The sequence below is a fragment of the Amborella trichopoda genome, chromosome 10 (genome assembly GCF_054954075.1).
Source record: "Amborella trichopoda isolate Santa Cruz 75 chromosome 10, AtrichopodaSantaCruz75HAP2 v2.0, whole genome shotgun sequence".
Classification (NCBI taxonomy): domain Eukaryota; kingdom Viridiplantae; phylum Streptophyta; class Magnoliopsida; order Amborellales; family Amborellaceae; genus Amborella; species Amborella trichopoda.
Genome location: NC_142345.1, coordinates 38371513 through 38399118, shown reverse-complemented (window position 1 = coordinate 38399118; position 27606 = coordinate 38371513). Strand labels below are relative to the sequence as shown.

At 34.5% G+C, this 27606-nt stretch overlaps 1 pseudogene across 1 annotated transcript; it reads right to left on the bottom strand.

Moving 5' to 3' along the window:
* Positions 1-3609: 3609 nt before the first annotated feature.
* Positions 3610-10451, bottom strand: LOC18434110 (uncharacterized; annotated as a pseudogene). The gene is made up of 4 exons (XR_016042997.1): positions 9704-10451; positions 8949-9029; positions 4689-4828; positions 3610-3907 (listed from the first exon to the last, which is right to left on the bottom strand). The product of XR_016042997.1 is annotated as an uncharacterized LOC18434110 (transcript).
* Positions 10452-27606: the final 17155 nt, after the last annotated feature.

Below are 27606 nucleotides of genomic sequence, written 5' to 3'. Positions count from 1 at the left end.
TCCGGCTAAGTTTCTTGTTTACCTTACAGATTCATTCAGTAGCGTCCGGCTTGCCAACTGTTGCAAAGAGGCATTCACCACTAAAATTGAGCATACCAACTAGATTGTGGAGCTGGGAGAGTTGAGAGAGGCATTCTTTGTTATGGGTCAAGTGCTCTAAGCCTACCCCCCTTAACTTGAAATAAAAATCGGAGGAGCTGAAGAATGCTGGTTTATCCCTTTTCAGTTGCAGTCACAAACTAGATACATTGTTCCTTTTCGAATGACAAAAATAATGTATGCATATATTTGCTAAAAAGTTTACGTAACTCAGCCTTGGCCGGTGCAAACCGGTCGTATCATTCTCAAGCTAGGGTGAAGGAGGAGGGTCGTGTTAAGTAAAGAAGCCAGCGTAAAACTTTGTAAACTATTGTCATGAACGTAGAATGATAAAACATGATTCGTGTAGCCGAACCCAAATAGTTGGGATAAAGTTCAGATGAATATGATGATTTGCTAAAAAATGCCTTCACCGTGAACCCTAGAATAAGGACTCCACTTTGTTTTTCCTCACTTCTTGTGGTAGTTATGGAATGCTTCTTCAATTTGAGAACAAGCGTTATGGAATGCTTCTTCAATTTGAGAACAAGCAAAATATATTTTGGACTGAGAATTACTGCGCCCAGTGCAAAATGGTCAGAACCAATACGAAAAGTGCAAAATGCCACAGTGCCTAACATCGCAAAACGATCCAAACTGCAAATTAAGTGCAAAATGGTGTGCCATATTAAGTGACTGATGGTATTTTGAACTCTCAAGTTAAAAAATTACTTGTCATTAACTGCCGATGAGGTCTATAATTGTTTTGGTGACTCATTTTCTTAAATGAATGTGACTTTGAACCAAAAACATTAACCTCATCCCTACCTAAAATGTTGCTCTCAAAGTGATAAGCAATGTCTTAAAAACTCGGAATCGGATTTTGAATCCCCTATTCACTGTAGTGATTGATTGGAAATCTAGACCAGTTGGATAGTTTTAAAAGGATAAAAAAAAATTAATAGGATAATTGTACCAGGCAGACCTGGGGGTAACCCGATTTACCCACTTACTAAAATTGATTTGGATCAGTAATTCAGGATGTCGGATTTTAAAACCTTACTAGGAATTCTTTTTTCCTTGAAAATAAATAAGCAATGCTTTTTTATTTGATTGGGCACTTTTACATTCCATTTAAGTGCAACAAATTAAGCATTTTGTATGGATTTGAACTTTCGCTAAGTTTTCTAAGTCCCAGAACTAGTAAACATCCATTTATTCTTGTGTTTTGATTTGGGATGAAAATAAATTTGCCAGAAGTGGTCTCTAAAATTCATTTTGAAATGGGGACGAGTACTTTTTTGAAAAAAACATTGTGGGTTTACTATTTATTTGAGTGCATGGAGTTTCCTTGTGTATTAATACTTGTACATTTATTCTCGTTTTGCATTTGTTGTCTTCATCATGCATTGATTCTTCGGCGTTGATTCTTGAGTATTTCTTCTTTGGGTGCAGTTTGCATATGGATGCATCCGTAGGTGTAGAGGTAAGGTGCACCTTCAAATTTTATCGTGGTATATAATTTTGATGTAAAATGTTCTTAGGATTATCTCAAAATCTATTTTTATATCTAATTATAAAAATTTAAATTTAAAAAATGGTTAAAATCACAAAGATCTATAAACATATGAAAATCTTGAAAATGGACGATATAGATAATATGTTGTAAAATACACTATTTTTTAGACTTTAAATCTTTTTATTTTTCATAGTCATACATCTCGATGTCGAGATGATCAATCAAAGGGTTTTTCAACATTAAAACTACCTTTTTCAATAGATTTTTGAGAAGCATCCGTAGTTCTACATTATAAGGTAACATCCTTACATAAACTTTTTCCTTCTTCTTTTGCCCCATTTTATCCCACTATTCTCGAGTAGGGTTGGCACAGGCCAGGCCAGGCCTAGCCATTAAGGCCTAGACCTGGCCAAAGATGCTCTATCCCAAGCCTAGGCCCACCCTTGGCCCTATCTAGGTTGGGCCAAGTAGGGCCAAGTGCAACTAAAAAACAAATAAAAGAAAGAAAACAAAAAAAAAGGGATCCGGCTGGGCCAAATCAAGCCAGCCCTACCTGGTGGTTCTGCTCTCAGGGCGTGGTTGCCCAGCCCTGTTGGGGCAAGCCCTAGTTAAAGCCGAGCGACCACGCCATTCTGCCCATTACCACATCTCTTCAAGAGAGCATCCACATCCCATTCAAATGCAAATATAGGTAGTGCTGATAGGTTAAAGAGAGAACACATATGAGTTTGGGTTTAAACAGAAAATGGAGGCAATTGGATGGGGTTTAGAGAGGGAAACAGGTTGGCTCGGGGTCTAGAGAGAGAAAGGACTAGCCTGGGTTCGGGGAGAGAAAGGAATACCCATCACAATGCTTGGCGTTATATTCCCCACCACAGTTAATGTTGAACTACCTCAAAAGAGACATTTTACAAAGGTACGGTTTGATAACGTGCCCACCTTATAGTATATAAGCCGCACCTCTAAGTTTCATGAAGATGTAGTTTTGGTGTCAGGAAATCTTATGACTGACTGACTTAAAAATTTATGTTCGATTCTAACTGTGAAATTTAAAATTTTAAAAATGATACAAATTGAACAGATCTATAAATACTTGAAATTAAATAAAAATAAAATAATAATAATAATAATAAAGACGATCCTACAAATGCATTCTTCTTTAGTACTGAGTTTTTTTTTCCCTTTATATCTATACATTTCAAGGGCACTATGATGAATTGAAAGGCATTTCCAAAAAATACTCTTCTAAACAATTTTGCAATGCATCTTTCTTCTATAAAATGCAAATAATTGCGAAATTGCTCTAATGATAATGATGACAATATCACTTCTATAATATAAAGTTGCACCCTTGTATGAACTTTTTCCTTTTTTTACAAACCCAGCGAAAAAATGCGGAAACCTCTTTCTCGAGCATTCACAAACACAAACTGTGAGGACAAAGTCTGCCTACTTGCATTTCATATTTGGCGATGCCTTCCCAAATGCCTGATACTCATGATACACTGCAATCTTAGAGCATCTAGAAACCAGATATAGAACATTTCTCCCCCCTTTCTCTGTTTTTCTCATTTAGGAGAGAAACTCTCTCTATCTCTCAACGAAAGTCGACAAACATGGACTGAATATGCTTCCAACTTCTCATAGAAATTCTCTCCCTCCGTCCACAAAAGTGGAAAAACATGGACTGATGATGCTTCAAACTTTTCATATTGCCAGACAGTAAGAAGAACAAAAATCTCATCTTTGACTAACTAATCTCAATGGCTTCTCAAATGCGTGATACTCGTGATACACTGCAATCTTAGGGCATCCAGAAACCACAGAGAGAACATTTCTCCCCCCTTTCTCTGTTTTTCTCATTTAGGAGAGAAACTCGCTCTCTCTCAGCGAAAGTCGACAAACATGGACTGAATATGCTTCCAACTTCTAATAGAAAGAAATTCTTTCCGTCCACAAAAGTGGACAAACATGGACCAATGATGCTTCAAACTTTTCCTATTGCCAGACAGTAAGAAGAAAAAAAATCTCATCTTTGACTAACTAATCTCAATGGTACAAGAGTCAGAGTTGTAGCTGTTCTGTTGTTTCTTTTTGGTTCATCGAGGTGATGCACAAGCCATGGGGTAGAAAGAAATAAAGCGTGAGAAAAACCAAAACTCCTAGATCTGCCTCTTCTCCAACTGCGGCTGAGGAGGGTCTCTCAAATAAATTTGGCTGACACACCACAAGCAGTAAAAAAATATTATCGCCGCAATAAGTTTTATTGATTGACTTCCTCCTGATATAACAGATTTCCCAGGCTTCACTCTGCAGTAAAAACAAGACCGCAAAATGAACGACGTTTTCGCGCGATGGATACCATGATTATGGTGATAGAGAGAAAATGGAGGGGGTTGTCCTTGGGAAACAAGGAATCCCAACAAAGGATCCCACCCTAGATCATGTATATAATCGGTTAAATACGAAATAGGTGAATACAAACACAAATTCAGAGGAAGAAATAAAGTAAAACTAAAAGCACACCATAATAACAAAAAGATCAGCCTTGTTAAGTAGAAATCCATTATCCCAATAAAGATTACAGTTTTAAGTTACAAAAGAAATACCTCTCTCAAAATGTCGCTAAAAGACTTCACCGATCATCCCATCTGTACACACTCGACCGACCAATTAACACCATAGATCAACCTATCTTTCTCTACATTGGTATTGGAAAGATAACCTTGAGAGCAACTGAGAGAGTCTCTCTAGAAATAGAAAGTGATGGGAATACCACCTATCTCTAGGAGGTCTCTCTCTTGGAGACTCATCTCCTTCTTGGAGATGCATTCCCATGATGCCAAAGGGGTGACTAAAAAGAGGTGAGTATTATGTACCACTTCTATACAGATCCCGAGGTTTTTTTCTTGCTCCTCAAGAAAGTCCCTTTTCTTCTTACCATAATATCCTTAATCTTTTGAGGAAAACATAGGTGTGATGATTTGACAATCACCAAACAAAGCACGAGACAGAGAGAGAGAGGGAGGGGGGGAGGGAGAGAGAGAGAGGGAGGGAGGGAGAGAGATTTGAGATCTACACAATACATCACCTGTGAATGTATATGAAGGCCCCTAACAAGCAAGTACATAAAAACCCAACCACAATAACGGCATCGGGATTGACAGGAGCTCGGCCTTTCCACCAACCTGTGCTCAATATCCAGGTATATATCTCAGAATGACCATTTTCCTGTCCAAATAACATAATGAACTTTTAAATTAAGAACTTGAACAGAGAATTATAAAATCAGCAGTAGGATACAGAATGCAGGAGGACTTCATAGCGATGCTCTGGCAAGACAAACAAGCTTATTGCCTAAGGAATGGATTAGATGTAGCCTGCTACGAATGACAAGCAATAAGATACTATTCAATCCATACAACTGCTTAAAATTCTAAATGGCCACCCATAAAAAGACTTGTGTTTAGTAAATAAGCCCACTCATGGACTCTCACTAGTGGGATGCTCAGCAACATGGTACTCAAGAATAAGACAACTACAACCAAAGTTATCAATTGAGATTATTTTATAATAACTTTTACCTTCAGTACAAGGTCACAATAGCTATGGGATGTGAAACCAAGTGGATGGGAGTGTGCTACAAAGTTTAGAAAAACTTCTTTTTAGGACTTTTGAGCTCTGTCAATGGTACACCCCCAGGTAAATGGCCCTATTGTATACTCTCTTTCCAACTTCCTATATTTCTTTTTGCTTTACTTTTGATGGGAGACAACTATGATTTCATTTGTTTCTTTTTCTTTTCCTTTTCCTTTTTGGGGGTCAGTAATTGGGGAGGGACTGGAAAAATATGATTTTCGTTCCTTAAGCCTGAAGTTTTTCATAACAAATTCCAAATGACATAGAGAAACAAAAAACCACATGCATTCTGTTTTCACACTCACAACTTTCCTGGTCATGCTTATGACTCTCTCTCTCCGTAGGTACATACATGCACGCAAGCATTTTGTTTGTGAAATGATTCCACACGAGCTGCAAATATCCTAAGAACCGTTTGCACATTTCTCTTGCCGTTATGATTTCATTATAGGTAATAATATCTAATGGCTTCTTTGTACAACTGAATGAAAATTAAATAATAATAATAATAACTGAACAATGAGATTCCACAAAATATTCATAGAAGATCGTTGGGAGCACATTCTGTGATATTTATCTAGAGGCCAATGATGAGGCTGATAGGTTGGCTTGAGAATGGTGGGGCTGATTCACTACATATTCTGGAGCCATAAAAGAGTTCCATCATATTTTTATTTTTTTATTGTCATCTGTGTTTCATATGAACAAGTATGAAAAGTTATAGAAAAACATATAGATATAGAAGTACAAAAAGAAGAATTTCATACAAGAAAGGGTGGAGATAAGTGGGGTGTTCTAGGTTTAATTGATAGCAATTGAGGTTCAAAAGAACCTTTCTCTAGCCTGGAAATCTGCAAATTGTTGGTCTCTCCAGGACAACCTGAAAGTCACAATGGCTTTGCAGCATATATCTAAAAAATATGCAAAAATGTTGTCTAAATCACACGAGCAAATTCCTGCATGAATAGCCCATTGGATCCTGCGACAAGAGTTCCCCTCCATCAACAGCTTGAATAAAATATCTAGATTCTTGTTAATAGCACTATAGCTTTTGCTTCAATAGCATCGCAGGCATACCTGCCAAACTAGAATACGGTAACAAAATGGGTTCCTAATTCTCTTGAGAAACAAGCCCCTATCATGGGTACGCCCAGACTTTCATGTGGACTCCCATGGAAGTTCAAGTTTTTCTTGGCTACAATGGGCGGGAGCCAAAGAGATTACAGAACGTACCATCTTTGAAGATTCTCAATCCCTATTCTTTTCCTCTCCTTTCTAGCCATGTATTTTCTGGGGTAACAACTAACGTTTGTCTGTACTCTCATGCATACAATTCGATGTATATAGCATTCTCTGTTAGCCATAACAAATATATATACTTGTAGAGGAGTGACAAACACCAACCACTTAAATGGATGAGCAAGTCCTACGTCCTTTGCAAGGACTCCTGACCAAACAAGCACATATGAACACAGATGGATATTCAGTATGATATGGAAATCAAGATACAAAGTCAGGGTAGAAAGAAAGGATTAGTAACATGATTTTCAATATTTTCTTGCTTCTCATTGTACAATGAATCAATAATCTGTATTTTTCTGTTCTGGTAAGTCTGCTTGATTTACATAAGAGAGATTTGAATCTCAGACCTCAGTGTTACCATGACGTTTGAGGACATTGGGTACATAAAAACAAGGAAAAAGGCTCATGGCAATGTTCAAAGTCAAGCAATCTTGCCTAGCGGTATCGACTTTTAGGCCGAAATACTAGAAACATTGACATTTTTAGATACTGACATTCGAGTCAATGTGCAAGTAGCATGGACTAAGCCAAGAATACTTGTGCAGGACGGACAGATACAAGTTCTTCAAAACAAGAAAATGAGGATATTAGGACATTTCATATTTCTAGTTGATATATGTAGATAAATTCAATAACTTCTCACTATTATAAAAAAGAAAGAATGTTGCACCTGTAATAAGGATATTTAAGTTGGATATGAATATTTATGCAATATTTTCTCCCAGATTTCAGATTCAAACTAGACTACATATAATTAAAAATGGCAGTACAATTTCGTCCTCAATTTTGTACCAATTACATCCTCAATTTTGCATGGTCATGTTATAGAACCTTCTTTTGCACTTACTTTGGATTTCATGCGTTTCATGACACACGCACTCACTCACATATACATATATATATATATATATATATATATATACTAAGCCTATTAATTTTCTTTACCATCTTTTTCTAATGGTTCACACTTTTTCGAACCACAGTGTTATGCTCTAGGGGCCATCTTCCGAATCATGGCAGAATAAGCATAATGGCATCGCCATGCATCCCTTGTCTAAGAATTGTATATATCGAAAGAGGGCCATACACAGAAACTAAACATGCTTGGAAGTGTCCATGTAAAATATGTCCCCATTGTCCATTGCACAAAAGCCAATTTGAATTTTCATCACTGGAAACACAAGTATATTTCCTATGGCTGTCATTGAGAATAAATCTCTTACTATAGACTTACATAAGGAAACCAAAGCTTATAAATTGTGCATTGAGAAATGCACATGCAATTATAATATCTTGTAGCCTCATCGAATAGAAATAAATAGCCCCCCAGACTAGTTAATTGTGTAATTTGCTGCATGGAGAAACTCCGGATGGATATTATCCTCAAGGTTGTTAATCTAAAAATCATAGACACCATATGTGAGAAATCACCTTGTATTCCCTAATTAATGTATACTTAATTAACTTCGTAAATGAAGCACTTTGACATAAATCATCTAGCTCATTTGTTAATTCCACTTTATTAAAGTCGAGTTCTTCAATAAATAAAAAAGTTTTTGCTTCTTACTATTGTCACTTTTGCCTTTTAGAAGTTTTTTTGTCTTGCCATCCTGCCATAGACAAAAAGACTGCTGATATAACAAGGAGCAAAACAAGGATTGACATGGACACAAACTAGATTTAAACTGCAGTCCTTTCAACTATTAGTAAAGAACTACTGAAGTGTGTTAGAGTGAAGGAAGGCAAGAAATGCACAGCCTAGGCATACTTATCAGGTAACATTTAGCTATAATTAAGAGGAGACTGTTAATATGATAGCAAAGATCAACTTGCCTTGTCATAATAGCAATATCAGTAAAAAAAAGCAAAAGCCTTGAAATCAGATAAGCTTGAAGAATGCTGTCACTTTCTTAAGGACCATTAGAAAGAGTTTATAGGCCCTATATGAGCTATGCTATGTGTATAAGTGTGTACAGAAGGGTATCTTTCTCTTGTAGATATTTGGACTTAGGGCATAGGAAGAGTTTAAATGGGAACCAAATCACTAGGTTGTGATTGCTTCATACTTGCCTTCAAACATATCCATGTTTGGGCCATCTTCACAGGTCGAAGTCACTAATTATTCAAAGCTCTAATTGTCCACACATAGGCCATTGACATCAAAATTCCAAAGACAACCTTTCCAATCAAATGCATAAGATGGCAGTTGATACCAAGGAGCCAAATGAATTATAAATGATAAAATATTTACAAAAAAAAACTAAGTATCCCCATCCTGACACAGAAAATATTACATAATTAATTAAAAAAAAAAAAAACCTCAAATTGAAGGATTCCATAATCTTCAATTGTACATAATCGATAATCGATCACCATCCTCATCCAACCAACCAGAATGCATCATGCTTACCTCAAACAAATGGTCCAAGAAGAAGTGTGACAATGAACCCGCAGAAATCAACAAAATGCATTGCCTTCTGCTAAGAGCCACCTGCAATTGTATACCGGAAAGAGTTAGACATCAAAAACGTTTTAGGAAATCACATAAAGAACTAGAACCATGATTAAGATAAGGGGAGAAAAGCGCAAATCGCTTCATGTTTCATAATTCTAATTATAATCTCAAATGACATCTGAGACAAATGCAACTCGAATTGCTTGCATATTTCAACTTTCAAAATTCAAATTATGATTGAGACGAAATGCTGAAGAATATCATGGGAAAAGGTAACATTGGGTTTCAGTCTCTTTGTACAGGGGAAAAGAAGAAAATAGAGTTACATACAAATGAGGAGAATCTCTTTGTACAGGGGAAAAGAAGAAAATAGAGTTACATACGAATGAGGAAAAGACAGCAAAAAAAAGAAAAGAAAGTGATCACAGAACCCAAGAGGGAAAAAAAATAAAACAAAAGAAAAAAAAATCCAAAGGCAACCACTTCAAGCTTCAGTAGATATTTAACTCTCAAATGATACTAGGAAATTGAAACAAAATATTTTTCTTTTTTTTTCTGAACTTTGACATTTAAAACCTAATCCAACTCAAAGTTCTCCGTAATTTTGACGCTCAAACTATAATTGAGAAGAAACAGCAAGAATTACACCAAAACAAAATGGAGTTTTCCCTTCCAATTAAGCAAAAGAAAAGCTGGAATCATTTACTCACCCCAGAAAAAGTCTCCAGGAAATTTGATTGAGCAGCAACTCTGGAGAGCCAAGCGTAGAAGAGAGAGAGGGGAAAACCTAAAATTAGGATATAATACAGTGGGTGGTGGATGAAACCCATCATAGAAGAGCCCAAGCTCTCTCCAATTCCCAGTGTTGAAGTGAGCCACTCAGAGAAGGAGCCAAGATCAGGCCCAAGAAAAGCATTGGTAGCATAAACCACGCAATGGTGCGGAGTCAACCTTCCATTAGAGAGAGACATAAGAGCTGAACCGGTCCCAAGAGTGTATATCAGATGAGGCCCAGGCCCTGGCATGCTTCAGCTCAAATTGCTCAGCCTCTCTCTCTCTCTCTCTCTAACGGAGGGCGAAATGCATTTACAAAAAAGCACCCCTCTTCTTACTCCAATTTAATTGTATGATCGTGTGAAAAAACGCCTTCTCTTCTTATTCCGAAATTTATTGGGCGTCGAAAGTTCTTTGCCTTCCAGAAAATAGCAATGTAACTCACGTCGGTGTGGGGATAGGCAATCCGGTATTTTTTCGCATCACAAATGGCTCGGGTTCTAAAATTATTTGATAAGGTGGCTCAACCATATGAGAAGGTGGGTGATGTTTATGAATTTTTAAGAAATCAAATCGTAAGGAATTCAAATTTTTCATATGACAGATTAGATGATGGTCTGTATTCTCAATTTACTTCTTTATTGGAGGAGTTGAATACGGTATACAGCCAGCCAAATATGGTAGCTGCAGTGTTTTAAAAAACGCCGAGTCGAACCGGACTCGCCCGGTTCGACTCGGAAATCACAAAAGTGGATCGTATCGGCTAAAAAATCGAAAATCGTCCGGTTCTAGAGAGAACCGGACGATTATGTACAGTGACTCGCCGATTCACTGTACGGAATCGGCGAGTCCGAACAGTGAATCGGCGAGTCCTGTATGGAATTTTTTTTTTTTTTTTTTTTTTTTTTTTTTGTATTTTTTTGTAATCCATGATAGATTTTTTTGTAATACTTGATCGATTTTTTGTAATCCATGATCGAATTGTTTTTGTTTTTTTGTAATCCATGATCGAATTTTTTGTTTTTTTGTAACCCATAATAGAATTTTTTGTAATCCATGATCGAAATGTTTGTTTTCTTTTCTTGTAATCCATGATCGATTTTTTTGTTTTTTTTTTTTGTTTTTGTAACCCATGATAGAATTTTTTGTAATCCATGATCGAATGTTTTGTAATACATGATCGAAATGTTTGTTTTTTTTTTGTAATCCATGATCGAAATGTTTGTTTTTTTTTTTGTAATCCATGATTGAATTTTTTGTTTTTTGCTTTTTTTGTAACCCATGATAGAGTTTTTTGTAATCCATGATTGAATTTTTTGTAATCCATGATCGAACTGTTTTTTTCTTTTTTTGTAATCCACGATTGAATTTTTTGTTTTTTTTTGTTTGTTTTTTTTTGTAATCCATGATCGAATTTTATGTAATCCATGATCGAATTTTATGTAATCCATGATCGAATTTTTTGTAATCCATGATTGAATTTTTTGAAAATTTGTGATTTTTTTTTTTTAATCCATGATCAATTTTTTTTTTGTAATCCATGATAGAATTTTTAGCAAATTTGTGATTTTTTTTTTTTTAATCCATGATCGAATTTTTTTTTGTAATCCATGATAGAATTTTTTGAAAATTTGTGATTTTTTTTTAATCCATGATCGATTTTTTTGAAAATTTGTTATTTTTTTTTGTTAATCCATATTATTCAAAGAGAAAATGAGAGAGATGATGATTCTGAGGCCACCCTATCCCAGCCATATTATTCACATATCGAGTCCCAACAGCAACAGTGTAAGGATGAGCACGAAATGCTGTAAATTAAATGCTGAATGGCGGTTCATGTAGGGAAAGAACATATCAATATTCGCATATTCATTCAAAAACATGAAAATTCTTAATAGAGTACCCTCTTGTTTTATTGAATTCCTAAAAAACAATATTTATAATGAATTTTAATAATTTTTTCGGATTTTTTTTAAGCTTTATTATGACCGATTCACCCGATTCTCGATCCGGATCGCCGATTCACCGATCCGGATCGGTTTTTTGGAAGCCCGATCCGGGTCACCGATCCGTTTTTTAAACCATTGGGTAGCTGAGATTGTATGGGATGCTGAAGGTGATGGCGCAGTTCTCTATGAAATCGGTTTATAGACTCCTCTTTTTGCGATGGTCATTGCCACAAATTGTATAAATCTGAAAATGGCCCATACCTCACAAGTACAAGTTTTCATACGGTTAGCAATGCAAGATAATATACTAATAATAATTTCATTAAGAGGGATAAAATACTTCCAAACATATGTCTTATATGTAAGGATGATGGTGAATCAGGGGTACACTTATTTTTGTATTGTTCTTATGCCTCAAAGATTTGGAACTGGTTCTTTATGCAATTAGGGGTTAAGGGTGATTCTGCCTCAAGGTGTATTGGGTGTTGTGATTCAAATGGCCTTTCCCAACTTACCAAAGGTTGGTAATGTGATTTGGAACATAGGGAGAGGGCTGATTTTGTGAGAAGTTTGGAAGGAATAAAATAGAAGAACTTTTAATAAAGATATTTTATCTTTTGACAAAGTTCTTAATAACACCAATCATTCCCTTTGGAGTTGGTTGGCAGTCACTGAGCAAGGATGTCATGCTTAACCTTCCAAATTTGTTTCGTCTAGATATTGCTAAATGTCAACATAAAGGTAGATTGATACCTCCGATGTAGGGTTGTTTTAAACTCAATTTTGACGGGAGCTCACTTGGTAACTCGACGAAGTAGGTATTGGGGGAGTTGTTAGATATTGAAATATGGCTGATGCTGGCCCCATTGGCATTGCTAATGCTAATCATGTTGAATTTTTAGCTCTTTTCCATAGTTTAAAGCTCTTTATAAGCAAAAATTTCGGGGTCTTTTGCTCGGTGGAAGGTGATTAAATTGTGCAGGGAGCAGAGAGTGCTTTAGGAACTAAAATCAGTTTGGTTACAAGTTCTTGATATGGCTGAGTCACGGACTCTTTCATTCCATCATGCGTATAGGAAGCCAAATTCTCTTTTAGTATTTCATTCCATCATGCGTATAGGAAGGCAAATTCTCTAGCTGATTCCTTTGTGACAGTGGGTGTATCCTTGCCATCTCTTTTGGTTTATGATGATGTAATTCATCTATTGTAATTATCTTTCATTAATAAAGTTGTTAACAATTGTAAAAAAGAAGAAAAAAAGATAGTCATACGCCAAATGAACCACCTGACTAGGTTTTTTGTTGTGAGACGACATGCACAATTTGGTCCTATTGAAGCACCATATATAGGCATTTGCAATAAAAACTAAAGATGAAAAAACCAACTACCAAACACGTACGAGATCTAGTTAAGTCAAATTTGGTTCCACTACTAATTGGACCGGAATTTCAAATTGCTTCATGGGGCTCAATCGCATGACTTATGCTACGTGAGTATGGCCATTAAAAGGCTTTATGAGTGATTGTACATGAATGTATATAGTGGAACATGAACTTAGTAGGAGTAGGGTCCCATGTGGACTATACTAAGCAAATTATATTTGTTGAAACCGAACTGCCAGTCTAGTTGAGAAAAACCCATATTACCTGGGCATAGAAAACTAAACCGATGAAGGTTATGATGGTCATCATTTGATGAGATCGAACTATGCTTGGATGAGTGAACTGATGGACTGTGTGACCTTTTGTGTATGATGGAGGCTTTTAGAAACGGAGCCAAAGTCTCATCCACATACAATCACACGACATGCACATTGATAGTCGTTTTCGAGAAAACGAATCACCTTTTCGTAGTGAAACGTATGCATGTGCGAGAGATAACCCTTATACACTATCGAGCAATGGATTGCATCAAGATATGGGTGACTTTGGTTCGTCTCTAGGGGAGAACCTAAAATCCATAGACTGGGACTACGACGCATTGCCTATTGGCTAGACTTTAGTGACCCACTAATGATCTCCTGCATAGATTGTGGGTCATGGGCAATGTTGGGTCAGTTTGAAAAAGCATGTGTGGTACGTGATCTATAATTGAAGGCGAAGTGCCCCACTGCACATTTATTCCTAGACCATATGAACCCATCAAAGTATTTAATTTTATTTATTTTAATAATATATGATTTTTATAATTGTTATTTGAATTTTTTTAAATCTTTAGATATTTTATTTATCAAATTTAGATGTATAAAAACATAGATATTGATTTTATATTGATTTAAATATGCAAATATGATTTTATGAATTTCTAAAAATAATATTATTTTAAATATTGCATCGGAGGCCCAATAGGACTTATAGGCCTACCATGACAAATTAGGTGGAGCCCATTATGTGCCACAAAGAGTGGCACGCACCGCCTAGGTGGCTTTCTATTTTGAAAGAGCACAAGCTCTTGCCTTCAAAGACAAGAAACTTGTGTTCTAGAAAAGCTTGAGCCTTGTGATAATTTTGAATCAAATTTTAACATGTTTGATAACGCTTGAGCATAAAATAAGAAATGATGATGTTATCATATATTAATTTTTTATTTGAATTAATTGATGGGAAAATAGTTTAAGAAGTGAAAGAATAATAGTTCTCGCACATTTCAAATAATATTGATGACCAATCTATGGAATTGACGGCTCATATCTCTCACATCACAAGTCACCCAAAATCAATGATGTATATTCAATCTCAAATGAAGAGACAAACCATGGAAAATATTAAAAAACCCTAAATCTATTGCAGCACTATAAAAATAGGAATACCCTATCCAAATCTCTACACCTTAAACTTTCCATCTCTCTCTCCCTTTCCCTCTCGCTCATCCAACTAGGTGGCATGCCCTACTCTAGGAAGACTCTCTCTCATCTTGGAAACTTTCTCTCTCCCTCAAAAAAACTAAGGGGCAAGCCCCACTCTTGGAAGTCTCTCTCTCTCATCTTGGAAACTCTCTCTATCCTTCAAGAAAGCCCAAGGGGCACTCCCCACTCTCTACAATTTCTATTGCTCTCATGGTCTTTTCTCTCATCTTTCATCATACTTTGGTGTTAAGTCTTTAGGGTATGATAGAAAGAGAAGCAATCCCTCAACTAGGTTATCAAAAGGGTTCACCTAGCTTATGAGTTTTTTATCAAAAGGGTTCATGTTTCATTGGTGTGGCTTGTTCTAAACTTGTTTTTTCGATTGAGATTGAAGGTTGGTCATTAGATCCCACGTCATCTGAAGATGGTGACATGTCCTTTTCTTTATTAATAAAAAGTAATGTTCTGAATGGCTTCAAGTTCTTCAAATCTTATTTATTCTTTTATTTTATTTTATTTGAAGTTATTTATTGTAAAATGACTACTTGAAAGTGATTTAGGCCGTGAAGAAAAGAAAAAGAATTGAAAAAAATAAATAAATAAATAAATAAATAAAAAAAAAAAATAATATATATATATATATATATATATATATATATATATGGAATTATGTGGGTCATCATAGTAAGAGAATAAAGAGCCTTTTCATTTTACAAAGAATTTCTTTAGCATACTTTGCCTGTTTTCTCTATAGATAAATTTTCTCTTTTTACTTTGTCGGCTGCCTCTTGCCCTGAATCACTTGTTAAATGGTAATATGACATCAATCCACATTATTTTATTTTATCCATGTTATTTTTTATTTTGAATGAAATAGTGAAATATTCTTGAATAAAGACTGCTTTTTCCTTTTCACCCCTTCCGATCAAATTACTATATCAAATGCTTCCACAAATTTCCAACATCACTCATGATGTCTAAGGTAGATATTGTTATAATGTTATTCAATCTAGAGGTTCATCTGTCGTGGTTTATGGTCACAAATACAACAAATAGGGCAGTCTTAATCATGTGATTTTGGTTTATAAGCTCATGAATCTTATTTCTAGTCTTGATATGGACAAATCGTTAGTTGATCTTATACATCACTTATAATAATCAACTTAAAAATAGACTTGAACATTTTGTATTTTCAAATCCTACGGTGTAAATTGACAGTTATTCTACGTACACCCTGTCCTATTTCCATTGATATTCTATGTTCGCCTGAGCTCCTCACAGAAACCGTATGCAGGATTTTGGAGCAAGAGCACCCGATTCAAAAAAAAAAATTTCTTCTTATAGGGTGATTTACCCTTATGGATATGAGCTAGGGTATATAAGGTCTATATGTACTTTTCCTCAAGTGATTATGAGATTTCTCTGAGGCAAGTTGTTTTGATAGTAGAACTATTGATCTTCTTTGCTTGTCGACACAATCACGTTTGCTGATGACGCACAAATCTTGGTGTTCTTTTTGTGCTATTTCTTTTCGATTTGTTTACTTTGTGTATGGTTATTAGTTGTTTTCTTTTTTGTTTTTCTTATTGTCCTCATCCCATCCAAACTTAGTATAAAGATGTAATTTTGGTGTCAAAAATTCTTTGGATGACCTAAACATGTATTTTCATCTCTAATTACAAAATTTAAAACTTCAAAACTGGTCCATATCAAACAGATCTATAAACATATGAAAATATTTTAAAAATGACGGTTTAGATAATACTATATAATGCGTAATTTCAAATAATTGGGGAATATTAATCTAAAGCTCCCCATGAAGTACTCGCATGATGTTTTGTATGTGTTCGTATGCACTATGCAGTGAGTAGAGGGTGAACCGCATGGATGGAGAAGTGGCTAGAATTTTTAGTTTACCTATATGAATTTTTGATTTTCTGAATATATTAAGACCCTGCAATATCATGGTATAATGTAGAATTTATGATAATCTTTGATCTTAAAAAATATTAAACAACTTGTGAGGTGTTTTGTTCAAGAAACCAAACCAATGCTTATTGAAATCTAGATAATTGTAAATCATCTAAATTCCACAAATTTTAAGTGAGACTTGCATTTTACGGGATTCAATTCTTCTATGGTTCATTTGCTTTTGCTTCACCCTCGCTCGAACAGAAGTGGTGCAACAGAGTTTGGATGGTGGGTGCCAGAAAACAGAGGCTTGGGTCTTTCATGAGTAAAGAGAGATGAGTAAAGAGAGAGAAAACATAGGAGAGCAGATGGAAAGATTTGATGGATGGTTTATCAAAGAGAGAGACGTAACAGAGAGCTAAGAGAGACGTTAGAGAGAGAATAGTGGATCTCTAAAACAGAGGTCTACGAGAAAGTAGAGATTTTAAAAGTTTACGAGAAAGTAGGGAAAAGGAAATAGAGTAAGAGAGAGAAAAAAAATAGGGGTTATGCAATGGAGAAGAGAGCCATAATGTTGAGAAGAAGAGCCATCAACGGACAAAAATCTCTCTAAAGTTTCTCTCTCTATAGTTTCTCCCTCTAAAGTTTCTCTCTCCATCTGTAATCTCTCTATGCTGTATTATTCTTTGGGTTCGCATGGCATCTCATCTGTGGAGGCTCAAAAGGTGTTAATGGTTCAGATTGAAACAGACTCACTTAAGGGACAAAAATGTACTTTATTTTTTATTTTAACTTTATTTTAAAATAGTATTAATCTAAAATTTCAGCTCAAGCTTCACTTTATATGTAGAATTGAATAATTTTGAATAAAAAAATATTGATTAAACTAAATTTAGGGGTGTTTTGATTATTTTCTATTTAAAAAATTTTAATTATTAAAAATAAACCTAAATCCAAAAATTCAGATAAATATCTCACTTAAATAAACAATAAAAAAATATGATATTAAATTTTAGCCATCAGATGTGCCCTAGTGAAATCTCAATCATTAGAAACGTGCTTGTACACCCCTTCCATGTGGATAGGATGCTTTTCCTTCTCCTTTTCAGCATCTCTCTCCCTAGAACTGCATTTAGCATTGTTTTTATGAACTTCCCTTGTGAAATTTGTGAAATATAGGCACTTGAAAAAACTATGAAATATAGGAGGCAATCAAACCATACAAAAAATATATATCTCAGAAAACAGTTTAACCAAAATATATCAAAAGCCAGTAATACATTTATTCATATATCCATAATCTTGAATATTCAAGACTTCATTGTGTCGAACCTACTATGATCTTTTATGAGAATTAACATACTCTAAAGTTATTTTATTAGTTGTTTGGTCACATATATTGATATGCATAATATTATTTAAATATTTAATTTTCTAATGAATTCTAGCTATGTTTAGCTATCTCTAGCTGTAAATAAAATTACTTTAAATAAAATTAAAATAGTTTTTCAAAAGGATAAATTTAAATGTAAAACCTCCTAAAGTTTATCTCACAAATACCTTTCCGATGAACATAACCGCATACAAATAATGGGATATTAAGATTGGGTGTGGTTTTTATAAGGTTGCAACCTTAAACAATCCAATTAAGGTGCACCTCCAAATTTTATCATAACATGTAATTTTCGTGAAAAAATCCTTAAGATTATCTCAAAATCTATTTTCATATCTAATTATAACATTTTAAACTCCAAAAATGGTTAAAATCAAGCAGGTTTATGAACATATGAAAATCTTGAAAATTGAGAGTCTGGATAATGTATTGCAAGATGTACTAGTTTTAGGACTCAAAATTTTTTTTTTCTTTCATATTCATACATCTCGATGTCGAGATGATCAACTACAAGTTTTTTCAATATTAAAACAACATTTTCCGATGTATTTTTGGGGTACATATGTAATTTTACATTTTAAGCAACCTTATATAAACTTTTTCCATTATGATTTACTTTATTGAAATAGTGAATTGGTCCGTACATTCAAACATGCCCCTAATGTATGGAAAAAGTTTATATAGAGCCAACGCTCTAAAAAATCAAATTAGAGCTCACCTCATAAGGTTGTTTTGAAGCCAAATGTCCTAAAATTTGATAGTGTGAATTAATATTGGTCATAAACATTGAATTTAACTATTTTAGTCACAACCTTTAAATATAGTTAATTTGTAGTTTAAATAGTAAATGGTGATGTAATTTAAAAAAAATTATTGTGAAATGGTAAAGTATTTTAAACATTAGATTGAGATATTGTAAGCAATTTATCATTTTTTTATCTGTATCTAAACCCTAATCCTAAAAAATGTTTTTTTAAAAGAGTAATTATTATAATTTAAATAAAATATAATTTATCTTTATCTTGATCTAAACCATAATCCCAAAAAAAATACTTTTTTTTTTTTTTCCAAAAGATTTTATCATTATAATTTATCAAATATGATTTATCAAAAAATCATTATAAAATATAATTTATCAAAAAAATCCTTTTTTTTTTTTTTTCAAATGAGAGCTATAACCCAAAATGAGAATAGAGGAATAGAAAAACTTTGAAATGGCCCAATTGAGAATAGAGCTACAACCAAATTGGGGATTAAGGATGTAGAAATGGCCAATTGAGAATAAAGGATGTAGAAATAGATACAAACAAGTGGAAAAAAACTTTAGTTTCAGATTAGAGCTATAAACTAAATTAGGGATAGAGGAAAATAGAAATGGGTACAAATAAGTGGAGTTTAGGAAGATAGAGAGATGGGGAGTTTAAGAAGATGGAGGGATATAGAAATGGATGTATAGAGGACGTACAAATACTTATAATAATGGAATTTCACTATCCATAATTAGATTACCTAATAATGGGATTTCACGATCCCGTAGTTAGATTATCAGTTAAATTAAAGGCGATTTTATAATCCCACGTAATGGGATTTCAATTTCACTATGCGTAATTAGATTACGTAATGGGATTTCACAATCCCTTAGATTATCCATTAAATTAAAGGCGATTTCACAATAAAAAATAATGAGATTTCACTATCCCGTAGTTGAATTATCCATTAACCGCAATAGGTCGTTAGATTATCCGCTACTGATTTCACAATTCCGTAGTTAGATTATCATTTGGCAGCTGCCTGTAATAGATTTTACTCTGGGAAATCTTCTGCTGTGTAATTTATTTCTATCATTTTAATGTACTCAGTGTCAAGATACATTTGATTTTCTTGCCCCTATATCCTTTGCGAGAGAAAAAGGATAATGGGTATCAGCCCTATTTTGTGGAGAGACTAAAAAGGATAATGGGTATCAGCCCTATTTTGTGGAGAGACTAAAACGTGAGCCCATGTGACTCGGGCCCCGACTCGTTCTCCCGAGTCTATTGCAGGCCAAAAAAAAATACAAGCATAATTACTGAACACATTAACCCTCGAGCTACGTGGTTTCCATCTTAGCTTGTCCTTGTTCCCTTCTCTTTTCCCTTAGCATTTTTAAATATAATAGCATTTTTAGGTTTCGAGTTTACCATGCAATCCGACTCGTTGGGTCAATTCGAGTCGCGGGCCGCTCTGCTCTCCTCCTCGGCCTTCAAGTTAGTGAGCAGCCCCTCGAAAGTGCAAGCGGGGGGAGCAAATTCCCAGTGAAGCATGAGGGACGAGATGAATGCGTCCCATGAATGCGGAAGCATGTTGATGAAGCAGTAGGTATAGAAGGTATCGTCGAAATGCAGGCCTCCAGTCTCGAGTTCCTGGATCAGAAACTTGAAAGATCGGGCATGATCGTCTACCTTGGTCCCCTCCTGCATCTTAAGGTCGAAGAGCCTCCGGAGGGTCCCAATGTTTCGCATCCTGGAGTCCCGAGCTGCTCTCCTCGCCTCCTCGGCCTTCAATTGCGCAAGCAGCCCCTCCAGAGTGGGACGGGTGGGATCCCGTTCCCAGGCAACGGCGAGGGAAGAGATGAACGTTTCCCATGACTGCGGAAGAGTGTTGATGAAGGCGGCGACTTGGAATGTATCATCCAAATGCAGGTTGGCGCTCTCGACTTCGCTTATCAGGACCTTGAAAATTAGGGCGTGATCATCTACCTTGCTCCCCTCCTGCATCCTGAGGTCCACCACCCTCCTCATGGCCGAAACCTTTCGGGCCAGGGAAGGGGTGGCAGAGGTGTTCGGCTGATCGGTTTCTTGATTCCGACATGGAGACTGCATCGTTGAATACTTTTTTTACAAGACCAAACCAGAAGATAAGATCTTTCGTCAAGAATTATGGACGATATCCCCAAATTTGCCCATAGCAGACTGGAAGATGGACAGGAGAGAGATGAAATGTGAATGAAAAGAGAGAGAGAGAGAGGAGGACCAGAGACTCAAAGGAGAGAGATGATATGGGAGGTCTTATGAGAGAGAAGGGATCTGATCTCAAGAAATTAGAAACAAAGAGATTACATTTGGGGTAGAGATGAAAAAACAAAAAACGCAGCAGAGAGAGAAAATGGAGTCTGCAATAGAGTGGAAGTAAATAGACGACAGAAGTAGTGGCGGAAGCGGATCAGCCGTTGGTTCTTAAAGAGAAAACGGGGGGCCTCATTTTGGACCCTTGGATTTAGGGTTACGAGGTACTAACGGTGAGGGATGTCATTTTACTGCCCCATCTGTCCCACCCTTTTTTTTTATCTGAATTTTTTATAGGAAAATTGTTTTATGGCTGGACCCCGTGTTTAAAAAAAGGCTGAGGTTCGACTCGGGAATCGTCATGAACAGATCGAATCGGCGAAAAAAACAGGAATCGTCTGATTCTAGAGAGAACCGGACGATTCTGTATAGGGACTCGCCGATTCACTGTACGGAATCGGCGAGTCCCATAGGGAATTTTTTTTTTTTCTTTTTTTTCTTTTTTTTTTTGTAATCCATGATAGATTTTTTTGTAATACTTGATCGATTTTTTTGTAATCCATGATCGAATTATTTTTTTTTTTTGGTAATCCATGATATAATTGTTTTTTTTTTTTTGTAATCCATGATCGAATTTTTTGTTTTTTTTTTTTTTTGTAACCCATGATAGAATTTTTTGTAATCCATGATCGAATTTTTTGTAATCCATGATCGAAATGTTTGTTTTTTTTTCTTATAATCCATGATCGAATATTTTTTGTAACCCATGATAGAATTTTTTGTAATCCATGATCGAATGTTTTGTAATACATGATCGAAATGTTTGTTTTTTTTTTGTAATCCATGATCGAAATGTTTGTTTTTTTTTTTGTAATCCATGATCGAATTTTTTGTTTTTTGCTTTTTTTGTAACCCATGATAGAGTTTTTTGTAATCCATGATTGAATTTTTTGTAATCCATGATTGAATTGTTTTTTTCTTTTTTTGTAATCCACGATTGAATTTTTTGTTTTTTTTTTGTTTGTTTTTTTTTGTTTGTTTTTTTTTGTAATCCATGATCGAATTGTATGTAATCCATGATCGAATTTTTTGTAATCCATGATTGAATTTTTTGAAAATTTTGTGATTTTTTTTTTTTAATCCATGATCGAATTTTTTTTTGTAATCCATGATAGAATTTTTTGAAAATTTGTGATTTTTTTTTTTTAATTCATGATCGAATTTTTTTTTGTAATCCATGATAGAATTTTTTGAAAATTTGTGATTTTTTTTTTTTATCCATGATCGATTTTTTTGAAAATTTGTTTTTTTTTTTTTTAATCCATATTATTCAAAAAGAAAATGAGAGAGATGATGATTCTGAGGCCATCCTATCCCAGCCATATTATTCACATATCGAGTCCCAACAGTAACAGTGCAGGGATGAGCACGACAGTGCAGGTAAGCATGAAGGATGGACAATCTTCGGGGATTTTAGATTGGGAACACAACAAAACATTAACACTCAGGGATTTGGGAATAGTCAGACGCCTGCTAATATTGATGATTCGTTTTTAGATCGAATCAATGAATTGTTAAACGAATTCAATCAATGGCACCAGCGTGACCAAGAAGAACAATAACGTTGTCTATCATTTTATTTTTAGATCATATGTTACTAATTTTATGCTTTATTGTAGTCCATGTATGTTGATATACTTATTCCATGATAATTATATGTTTATTCTTTTGTGTGATGTAAATTAAATGCTGAATGGCGGTTCATGCAGGAAAAGAACATATCAATATTCGCATATTCATTCAAAAACATGAAAATTCTTAATGGAGTACCCTCATTTCTTATTGAATTCCTAAAAAACAATATTTATAATGAATTTTAATAATTTTTTCAGATTTTTTTTAAGCTTTATTCTGACCGATTCACCCGATTCCCGATCCGGATCGCCGATTTGCAGATCTGGATTGGTTTTTTGGAAGCCCGATCCGAGTCACCGATCCCTTTTTTAAACCATTGGCTGGACCACATTTTTACATACGAGGATAAAAAGAAAGTGTAAGTAGGTGTTCCATCTAAAAACAATGGAAATTAATGGTCCAATGTTTACTTATTATAATTAATATATTTTATTTTTAAAATTTATTTATTTTTCCATATTCGTGATCTACATGTTAAAGATTATGTCTTTAAAAACTAGTCTTAAAATCCATCTCAAAAATGAATTTATTGAGATGTATTTCTATATATGAGGGCTAGGCCACAGAGAAGCTGGGTCCTTTTTTATATGCAAACTAACATAAAAAAATGCTACTTATACCAAATAAAGATTTTTTCTCTTCTCTAATTAAGTACCGACATTTTTTACGTCAATTTCCAAAGGGGTTTCTATAAAGTTGCAACCTTAAACCATCCGATTAAGGTGCACCTCCAAAATTTATCATAACATGTCATTTTGTTGAAAAAATTCTTAGGATTATCTCAAAATCTAATTATAAAATTTTAAACTGAAAAAATGGTTAAAATCAAGTACATCTATTAATATATGAAAATCTTGAAAATGGATGGTCTACATAATGTAGTGCAAGATGCAATATTTCTCGAACTCAATTAATTTTTTTTTTTATTATATATATTCATACATATCTATGTCAAGATGATCAATTAGAGGTTTTTCAACATTAAAACAACCTTTTCTAATGGATTTTTGACATACATCTATAGTTCTACATTTTAATATTGCAACCTTATATAAATGTTTTCCATTATGAAATGGGTAGTCATTTGTTCGAAATTATGAACACCACTGTGTTTTTTTTTCTAAAGTTGTCCTTCAATCCGGCAATTCAAAAACCAAACCAAAAAAAGGTTAATTTTAAAAGTAAAAGAGTTTTTTTTTAAAAAAAAATGATTAAAAGTAAAAGACTTGTCCAGTATTTCAAATACCAGACAGAGACATGACTTTGAGTTGTTTGCTGTCTGGTGCTCTAAATACTGAATAGCTTTTTGAAAAAAAAAAAAAAGCATTGGTTGTTTCTCTCTAGAACCGATTGAGTTGTTTGCTATCTGGTGTTCTAAATACTGAATAGCTTTTTGAAAAAAAAAAAAAAATCATTGGTTGTTTCTCTCTATAACCGAAGCCCTTAAGTTCTCCATATAAGTGGGCCTGGAAAATTTTCCCTTGTGAAAAATTGATGAATATGTTATATATTTGATGAAATTAGCAAAAAGATATAAATATTAAAAGATATTTCTTGCTGATGTCATAAAATTATTTCACTGTGAAAAATAGTGGTAAATAACAACTAGAACATCCATAGGATAAAAAATGGCAGCAATACAAGTGCATTACTTCAAACTTACATTCTATTGCCAAACGCGGTCACCGTCGCCCCAACTATCGTTGCTCACAATCGCGTGAATTGATTGGGTTAGAAATTGATAAATTTTTTTGTAATATTTCTTTAAAAAAAAAAAATGCATATTTCTCAAAAAAATTCAAAAATTGATTAAGAAATGATTATTTAGCTATGGTTTATATTTGGATGCTCACACTCCTCTTGTTTTGTACATGTAGCATTTTTTTAATAAATGTATTTTTAATCATTATGAAGGATGTAACGTTATTCATATAATGTTTGACATCAGATTTGACAAACATTAGTAGCATTTAATGTTCCATATGGGCGATATGACACTCTATGTGAATGACGCCACACCTTTTCTGATGACAAAAAATACCTTTATGAAAAAATATTTCATATATAAAATAAAGGTATTAAAGTGTTCAAATTTTGTTGAGTACAATGATAAATTACTCCATAGTGTGAGCACCCTAGCCTAACCATTAGCTATTGGTCGTCAAATAACTTGCTATTGGTCGTCAAATAACTTATCTATTTAGCATTAAATTTCTCTAAATTAAACCAAATCATATATTCTTTTAGAAATGCAAAGAGAAATAGACACAAAAAATCTGAAAATTTTTATTCAAATAAATTTTATGTTCAAAAAAATAAAAACTTCACATGAGAAATCATAATATAAAGAGATCAGAGAGTAATCATCGAATAAATGTTTTAAATCGTCGCTAACATGCCATAGAACAGAAGCCCCCAACAAAGTTTAACACAATAAACATAAAATATATATATTTTTTAAAAATTGAGTGTGTGTTCAAATGAATATAGAATCGAAAGAATTGAAATCATTGAAAAACTCTATGAAATAACAATATACATGTTGAAGATTGAATCTAACACCTTTTAAATTGAACTCAACAAACCACTCTGTGGACTACCTCCAACTTTATTCTCTTTACAAATATCTTCTCCACTTGATATCATGGATTGAGGGGATGATGGGATGAAACCTATCATTTTCCTAGGGAATAACACTCTGGTGATGGAGTTTCATGAGAATCCACCATCACAGAGTCTAGGTCCAATCAATGGGCACATGAGAGAGCTGATATTCTTGCCCGGTTTGGCAGCCAACCAAATTAATGAACACTACTAGTAATGTACACTAATAAATTTGGAACTTTGTGGTGTATAAGCAAAGGAAAATTGTTTAAGCGGGAACCGCATTTCTACATTTGCAGTCCGTAAGGTATAGTATAAAGCATCCATCTTAAAGATGGATGCAAATAGGTGGTCCATCTTAAAACAATTGACGTTAACGGTCCAAATATTTTCTTAATAATAGAATTATTATTTTAAATTTTTCAAAATTTATTTATTTTTTCATATTCATGATCTCCATGTTAGAGATTACATGTCCTTATAAATTAGATCCAAAAATCCATCTCAAAAATAAATTTTTAATAGGTCACTCATTTCTACATGGACTCATAGAAACCGTATCCATAAGCAAATACTGAGTGAAGGTGAAAAGGGTGGAAATGATCTAAAAATACAATCAATTGGGTACCTTCATCTTCATCCCTTTGCAAAATTAAACTTGGCATCAAAGAGGCTACTGCTGAACCAGGGTCTTCATTATTGATTGTTGAGGGTTTATGTCTTTTTTTTACTCTAAGAGAAGGTTTTTTGGTTTTGGCTTAAACCAACTGTTGAACAAACTATCGGTGAAAGGCTTATCAAAGTTATTGGAACGTCATTCGTTCAGTTTCCATTTCTGATTTTAGGAAGAATATCGTTTGTTTTTTAAGCAAATGAGGCGTTAAAAGCGGCCTTGCCTTGTGTCTTGTGAACCACCTTATCGAGAGGATGGATTTTCTATTGCTTGGTTTGATATTTCGCTGCCCTGGTTTTTTTTTTTTTTTGGGGGTAATTTAATGGGAAAGAGATGCCCCTACACATTTTTTTCGAATAATTTAGAAGTTAGGTTTTTTGACTATGTTAGTGGGGTAGTGTCAGTGGGATGGAAACGATAACATGGTGACAAGGCGTGTCGTTTTTTTTTTATAAAAAAAAAATGTTAACAAGCTTTTCATTGAGAATAGATAAAAAGTACAAGAAAAAAAAGAAAGAAAAGAAAACAATAAAAGGAACAAGAAGGAGAAAGAATGAAAAGAAGAGAAAAAGAAAAAAAAAAAGAAAAAAAGCAGAAAAAGAATGGGTGAGAGACAGCAGAAGAGCACAACAAGATGCTGAATAAAGCTTTAGATGAAAAACATAATAAGAAGGGAAAAAACGCTAAAAAATGCTTAGCGAACAAATCACGCAGATTAGAGGAGATGGGAGACATTGGGTAGAATAAGAGGAGAACTGAGGCTTCGAGTCACCTGTAGCCCGTCTCTCGAAGCTCGGACACAAACTGGCAAGCTGCACTGTACATTTTTATAGACTGTACAGATTGTAGAGCACACACAGTAACAGGTGCGCGTTCCGCAATGCACCAAAACTGGAACTCTAGTGGTTTCTCTAAAACCAGCAAATGTAGTGTTGATAATGGCAAAATGGATGGGGTTGAGCCCATTGCTCAATCAAAGGTACGCAAATTTAGAACTCAACTTACCTCACCTTAACATTTGACAAATAATAAAAAGGGGAAGAAAGAGTTTGTTAAATCCTTTTCTTTTTGAAGTATAAGTTTAATCCTTTTATTCCCAAGTGTTTCGGTATACAAGCCACATCTTATTATATATTTACTATGCTCTAGTTGCAGCATGACTTGCTTATTTAGTCTAAGGAAGTACTTAAAAAAAAGGAAAAATAGGGGTGGCAACATGTCAGGTTGGGTCTGGGTCTGGGTCCGGCCTGAAAAAAGAAATTATGGGACCTAGACCCGATCTTGAACGGACCCAACTGGACCTGGACCCGGACCCAACCATACCTGCTTGGACACGCCCCAAAACTCTAGCATAATATTTAAATATATGATTTTTGGGTTGGGTCCGTTCAGGTCCGAGTCTGGGTCCCATAATTTCTTTTTTTTGGCCAGACCCAGACCCAAACCTGACTTGACTTGTTGCCACCCCTATTTCTCTTTTTTTAAAGTACTTCTTTGGACTGAATAAGCAAGTCATGCTGCAACTGGAGCATAGTAAATATATAGTAAGATGTGGTTTGTATACAGGAACTCTTGGGAAGAAAAAGATTTAACTTATACTTTAGAAAGAAAAGGATTTAACAAACTCTTTCTTTCCTTTTTACTGTTTATAAAATGTTAGGGTGAGGTAAGTTGGGTTCCAAGTTTGCATAACTTCGATTGAGCAATGGGCTCAACCCGGCCCAT